This window comes from Engystomops pustulosus, chromosome 6 (genome assembly GCF_040894005.1).
Source record: "Engystomops pustulosus chromosome 6, aEngPut4.maternal, whole genome shotgun sequence".
In the NCBI taxonomy this organism is placed as follows: Eukaryota; Metazoa; Chordata; class Amphibia; order Anura; family Leptodactylidae; genus Engystomops; species Engystomops pustulosus.
Window position 1 is genome coordinate 170,373,899 of NC_092416.1, and position 7,481 is coordinate 170,381,379.

Below are 7,481 nucleotides of genomic sequence, written 5' to 3' on the forward strand. Positions count from 1 at the left end.
CGTTCCTTCCAAGTCTATTGGCAGAATAGTGAACCAAAAAACTAAAATCTGTCCTATTCAAAAGGGGATAAAAGCTACTTTAGATACATTTGCATCTTCCAGGATTTCTATCTACTTCTGGTTGAGGACACTCCACGAACAGTGCAAAAAAAATGGTTGGAAGAGTTGTCCAAGAGCAGTGGAAAGACCTGGAATCATCAGGTTGAGCCCTCTCCCTCTCCGTGGGCTGTACGGACGCTCATCACTCAAGACTCCGTTGCGGAACAAACAGAATTGGGCACATTTACTTACCTGGTCCCTGCTCGATCCCCGAGGTGCGTTGTCTGCCGGAAGCCACTTGTGCCGCGATTCATGAAGATCCTGTCCATATGTTGCTTCCCCGCTGAGATCCGCCGGAGTTCAATATCTTCCTCCCAGTGCATGTAAGTGCTTGTCTTGTGACACAAATTGCTTTGTTAAATCCCGCACTCAGTCCGAATCCGTCGTTTTGGCTCCTTTTAGAGTTTGCTCAACAGTATCTGACCAGAATATCTTCTCTCAGGCTTGTCCAAGGCCGGCAACACACGACTGTGGTAGGCTGTGAAAAACGGACCACGCACTGAATGGATTTCATGGAGAGGATGGGATTCCAAGCATCATAGTTATATGTGATGCAAAGAGTCCCTTCTTCCCTCACAAAACAGCAGCTTCAAACTGTAATCATGATTTAAGATCAACAAAAATATCTAGACTCCTATGGTGGCAGAAGACCTCAACTAGGACACTAGGTCTGGGCCCTGTAGCAGATATAATGGCTGTTACCCCTGAACTTACACCCCTGCGGCTATGGCATCGCTCTGCAGTACATCTCGTGCAGCACTGACACAGCCAGTAGCAAGGCTCTATACGTAGCATTTATGTGTAAGCAGCATTTTGATTGGCTAGGACATCAGAGGCTGCTACAGGCAAGAACCCGGGCTGATGACTGCTGTACTATACGTATAATACAGAAGACACTTACCATCCTACTATAACACCTGTCATTAGGTTCATAGGTCATGGGGAAGGACACAATTTTCCCAACGTCTCAACATGTGATACAAATGGACTTTAAGTAACTGTGTTAATAATTACTTCCTCATTTATTATCATCTGGTTTTGATTTTCTTTAAAAACCTAATAAAATCTTCACATTCCAGCAACATTCATTCCGTGAAACAAAACGCCTTTTCGTATTTGGCGTTCGCCTCGTTTTCGTAGACAGTGAAAATGCTTTTGAAGATATTAAACCAAATTCAAGGAAAACACGACACTAAAAATACTTCTGTTTTCTTCATTCCTCTTGTTTTGCATTGCGTTGCTCTTGGAACCAAATTGCATCCGTCCATCTGTTCTCCATCTCAGAATTTGCGAATTTATTTTTACCAGGACTTACAGTCGGCCTAGAACAACAGATTTCAGCGGAAAAAAGGAGTCGCAATGAACTGTTCTTAAAGTGAACCTGTCACCAGGAAGGTTGTTTTTAACTAGTGACAGGTTCCAATACCCTACGCTATGCTGATTTTTAAAAAAAATGTCAGCATTCTTTATAAAATTTTATTTCACATTACCTGGATCCCTGCCAGCTGTGTGTGGTGAGTGCCCAGGAGCTAGATTTCCATGTTAGAGTCTATGAAGTGTTATGTGTCACCCATCAAACACAACAAATTTTCCTTAATAATGGACAGGGGGTAGATACATCACAGTTACTAATAATAATCAGACAGGTTCCTGTCACACAGTTATAGATAAGGAGCTCACAGCTCGGCCTCCCTGACTGTATACTTATGTATGGAGAATATAGATAGGAAGATAATCACAGTGTATGATGGACTATACCACACAGACTCTGCACAGGAGGGAATATCTATCACTTTTACTAATATCAATCACACAGGTTCCCTTCATACAGTTATTCATAATGAGCTCACAGCTCGGCCTCCCTGACTGTATACTTATGGAGAATATAGATAGGAAGATAATGACTGTGTATGATGGACTGAATCTCCTATCATAGTTACTAATAATAATCAGACATGTTCCTGTCACACCATTACAGGCAGTCCCCGCGTTACGTACAAGATAGGGTCCGGAGGTTTGTTCTTAAGTTGAATTTGTATGCAAGTCGAAACTGTATATTTTATAATTGTAGATCCAGTCAAAAAAACATTTTGGCCCCAGTGGAGTTTAAACATTTTTTGCTGTAATGGGACCAAGGATTATCAATAAAGCTTCATTACAGACTCCTTACAGCTGATCATTGCAGTCTGGGACTATGGTAAAGCATTCAGAAAGCTTCACCAGAGGTCCGAGGGGTCTGTCTCTAACTATGGGTTGTCTGTAAGTCGGGTGTCCTTAAGTAGGGGACCGCCTGTATAGGTCATGAGTTCAGCCTCCCTGACTGTATACTTATGGAGAATATAGAGTGTATGATGAACTGTACCACATAGACCCTCCACAAAGAGGACAGAAACATCTATCACAGTTACTAATAACAATCACTTAGGTTCCTGTCATACAATTATTCATAACTAGCTCACAGCTCAGCCACCCTGACTGTATACTTATGGTACGGAGAATATAGAGTGGGAAATCACTGTGTATGATGGACTGTCCCACACAGACTCTCCACAAAGAGGACAGAAACATCTATCACAGTTACTAATAACAATCACTTAGGTTCCTGTCATACAGTTATTCATAACTAGCTCACAGCTCAGCCACCCTGACTGTATACTTATGGTACGGAGAATATAGAGTGGGAAATCACTGTGTATGATGGACTGTCCCACACAGACTCTCCATAGGGAAGACAGAAACATCTATCACAGTTACTAATAACAATCACTCAGGTTCCTGTCATACAGTTATTCATGAAGAGCTCACATCTCAGCCTCCCTGACTGTATACTTATGGTATGGCGAATATACGTGAAGAGGATAATTACAATGCACCCCAGCTAGTAGAGATACTTCAGTCTCTGGCTGATTATGTGATTTATGTGCTGAGGCATCATGACATTAATACCAAACCAAAGTACAGGATAAGAAAAATAAGTGGAAATGTAAAAAATTAAGAATGAGCACAAGAGATGTTTGGCCTGTACGCATGTGCATTTCCCACTAAACACGTGCGATTGGTAACCAGCATTGGGTGTTTTGCAAATAAACAATGCAAAACACTAGGCAGTACTTGCCGATTGCATGCGTTTCAATGGAAATGCATATGCAATAACACCCCAGCCCGATGCAAATCAACCATGAAAAGTGGATGTTAATGTGACGTCACAACTAAGCCTGTGTATACTGACATAAGCCAGAAGTGACAGGAGGAGCCACGGTGGAACAGAAGTAGAACTAAATTATTATTTTTTTTTTTTTTTGAATGGTGCTAATAGTAAAAAAATCTCCTATCCTGAACAGCCCCTTTTACTCTGGGAACACAATTTTATAGGCTCAGTGGTACAAAAATATTATACGTTTGAGCCAATAATGAATTTTTTGGTGCAATGATGCCATCTACAGGTGAGATCTGGCCGGTTTTACCATTATTTATCTCAGGGCTTCTCATGAAGAACCCAAAACAATTCCGCTCACTACGAATGTGGAGAAATATCGGAAGTTGAAGAGATAATGGTTGACTGCACCCAAAGTTACCTACAGTCTAGAATTTTCCAGAAATTAAGCTGAACTTTACAATTTGGTAAAAATACGACCATTAAAGCTGATAACTTTATTCTTATGACATATGATAAGTACGAGAAGGTAGAATTTTTTCAATATTTTTTATGCTAGAACCTTTGCTAAAAATTCTGGTCATAATTCTCCTCTAGTCTCTGACTACTCCCATCCATCCCTTCTCCTATGGTGTCTGACTACTCCCCTCCATGTCTTCTCCTCTAGTCTCTGACTACTCCCCTCCATGTCTTCTCCTCTAGTCTCTGACTACTCCCCTCCATGTCTTCTCCTCTAGTCTCTGACTACTCTCCTCCATGTCTTCTCCTCTAGTCTCTGACTAATACCCTCCATGTCTTCTCCTCTAGTCTCTGACTACTCCCCTCCATCTCTTCTCCTCTAGTCTCTGACTAATCCCCTCCATGTCTTCTCCTCTAGTCTCTGACTACTCCCCTCCATGTCTTCTCCTCTAGTCTCTGACTAATCCCCTCCATGTCTTCTCCTCTAGTCTCTGACTAATCCCCTCCATGTCTTCTCCTCTAGTCTCTGACTACTCCCCTCCATGTCTTCTCCTCTAGTCTCTGACTACTCCCCTCCATGTCTCCTCCTCTAGTCTCTGACTACTCCCCTCCATGTCTTCTCCTCTAGTCTCTGACTACTCCCCTCCATGTCTTCTCCTCTAGTCTCTGACTAATCCCCTCCATGTCTTCTCCTCTAGTCTCTGACTACTCCCCTCCATGTCTTCTCCTCTAGTCTCTGACTACTCCCCTCCATGTCTCCTCCTCTAGTCTCTGACTACTCCCCTCCATGTCTTCTCCTCTAGTCTCTGACTACTCCCCTCCATGTCTTCTCCTCTAGTCTCTGACTAATCCCCTCCATGTCTTCTCCTCTAGTTTCTGACTAATCCCCTCCATGTCTTCTCCTCTAGTCTCTGACTACTCCCCTCCATGTCTTCTCCTCTAGTCTCTGACTACTCCCCATCCATGTCTTCTCCTCTAGTCTCTGACTACTCTCCTTCATGTCTTCTCCTCTAGTCTCTGACTACTCCCCTCCATGTCTTCTCCTCTAGTTTCTGACTACTCCCCTCCAGGTCTTCTCCTCTAGTCTCTGACTACTCTCCTTCATCTCTTCTCCTCTAGTCTCTGACTACTCCCCTCCATCTCTTCTCCTCCAGTCTCTGACTACTCCCCTCCATGTCTTCTCCTCTAGTCTCTGACTACTCCCCTCCATCTCTTCTCCTCTAGTCTCTGACTACTCCCCTCCATCTCTTCTCCTCTAGTCTCTGACTACTCCCCTCCATGTCTTCTCCTCTAGTCTCTGACTACTCCCCTCCATGTCTTCTCCTCTAGTCTCTGACTACTCCCCTCCATGTCTTCTCCTCTAGTCTCTGACTACTCCCCTCCATGTCTTCTCCTCTAGTCTCTGACTACCCCCCTCCATGTCTTCTCCTCTAGTCTCTGACTACTCTCCTTCATCTCTTCTCCTCTAGTCTCTGACTACTCCTCTCCATCTCTTCTCCTCTAGTCTCTGACTACTCCTCTCCATCTCTTCTCCTCTAGTCTCTGACTACTCCCCTCCATGTCTTCTCCTCTAGTCTCTGACTACTCCCCTCCATGTCTTCTCCTCTAGTCTCTGACTACTCCCCTCCATGTTTTCTCCTCTAGTCTCTGACTACTCCCCTCCATGTCTTCTCCTCTAGACTCTGACTACTCCCCTCCATGTCTTCTCCTCTAGTCTCTGACTACTCTCCTTCATCTCTTCTCCCCTAGTCTCTGACTACTCCACTCCATGTCTTCTCCTCTAGTCTCTGACTACTCCCCTCCATGTCTTCTCCTATGGTGTCTGACTAGTCTCCTACATGTCTTCTCCTCTAGTCTCTGACTACTCCCTTCTAGGTCTTCTCCTCTAGTCTCTGACTACTCCCTTCTATCTCTTCTTCTCTAGTCTCTGACTACTCCCCTCCATCCCTTCTCCTCTAGTCTCTGACTACTCCCTTCTATCTCTTCTTCTCTAGTCTCTGACTACTCCCCTCCATCCCTTCTCCTCTAGTCTCTGACTACTCCCCTCCATCCCTTCTCCTATGGTGTCTGACTAGTCTTCTACATGTCTTCTCCTCTAGTCTCTGACTACTCCCCTCCATGTCTTCTCCTCTAGTCTCTGACTACTCCCCTCCATGTATTCTCCTCTAGTCTCTGACTACTCCCCTCCATGTCTTCTCCTCTAGTCTCTGACTACTCCCCTCCATGTCTTCTCCTTTAGTCTCTGACTACTCCCCTCCATGTCTTCTCCTCTAGTCTCTGACTACTCCCCTCCATGTCTTCTCCTTTGGCTCTGACTACTCCCCTCCATGTCTTCTCCTCTAGTCTCTGACTACTCCACTCCATGTCTTCTCCTCTAGTCTCTGACTACTCCCCTCCATGTCTTCTCCTCTAGTCTCTGACTACTCCCCTCCATGTCTTCTTCTCTAGTCTCTGACTACTCCCCTCCAGGTCTTCTCCTCTAGTCTCTGACTACTCCCATCCATGTCTCCTCCTCTAGTCTCTGACTACTCCCCTCCATGTCTTCTCCTCTAGTCTCTGACTACTCCCCATCCATGTCTTCTCCTCTAGTCTCTGACTACTCCCCTCCATGTCTTCTCCTCTAGTCTCTGACTACTCCCCATCCATGTCTTCTCCTCTAGTCTCTGACTACTCCCCTCCATGTCTTCTCTAGTCTCTGACTACTCTCCTTCATCTCTTCCCCTCTAGTCTCTGACTAATCCCCTCCATGTCTTCTCCTCTAGTCTCTGACTACTCCCATCCATCCCTTCTCCTCTAGTCTCTGACTATTCCCCTCCATCTCTTCTCCTCTAGTCTCTGACTATTCCCCTCCATCTCTTCTCCTCTAGTCTCTGACTACTCCCCTCCATGTTTTCTCCTCTAGACTCTGACTACTCCCCTCCATGTCTTCTCCTCTAGTCTCTGACTACTCCCCTCCATGTCTTCTCCTCTAGTCTCTGACTACTCCCCTCCATGTCTTCTCCTCTAGTCTCTGACTACTCCCCTCCATGTCTTCTCCTCTAGTCTCTGACTACTCCCCTCCATGTCTTCTCCTCTAGTCACTGACTACTCTCCTCCATGTCTTCTCCTCTAGTCTCTGACTACTCCCTTCCATGTTTTCTCCTCTAGTCTCTGACTACTCCCCTCCATGTCTTCTCCTCTAGTCTCTGACTACTCCCCTCCATGTCTTCTCCTCTAGTCTCTGACTACTCCCCTCCATGTCTTCTCCTCTAGTCTCTGACTACTCCCCTCCATGTCTTCTCTAGTCTCTGACTACTCTCCTTCATCTCTTCCCCTCTCGTCTCTGACTAATCCCCTCCTTGTCTTCTCCTCTAGTCTCTGACTACTCCCCTCCATGTCTTCTCCTCTAGTCTCTGAGTACTCCCCTCCATGTCTTCTCCTCTAGTCTCTGACTACTCCCATCCATCCCTTCTCCTCTAGTCTCTGACTATTCCCCTCCATCTCTTCTCCTCTAGTCTCTGACTACTCCCCTCCATGTTTTCTCCTCTAGTCTCTGACTACTCCCCTCCATGTTTTCTCCTCTAGTCTCTGACTACTCCCCTCCATGTCTTCTCCTCTAGTCTCTGACTACTCCCCTCCATGTCTTCTCCTCTAGTCTCTGACTACTCCCCTCCATGTCTTCTCCTCTAGTCTCTGACTACTCCCCTCCATGTCTTCTCCTCTAGTCTCTGACTACTCCCCTCCATGTCTTCTCCTCTAGTCTCTGACTACTCCCCTCCATGTCTTCTCC

At 45.5% G+C, this 7,481-nt stretch overlaps 1 long non-coding RNA gene across 1 annotated transcript in view; it reads right to left on the minus strand.

Annotated features, from left to right (window-relative positions):
- LOC140064979 (uncharacterized) overlaps window positions 1-7,481 on the minus strand; it is a 69,104-nt gene that overhangs the window by 21,906 nt on the left and 39,717 nt on the right. The gene's annotated exons all lie outside the window — the stretch shown is intronic.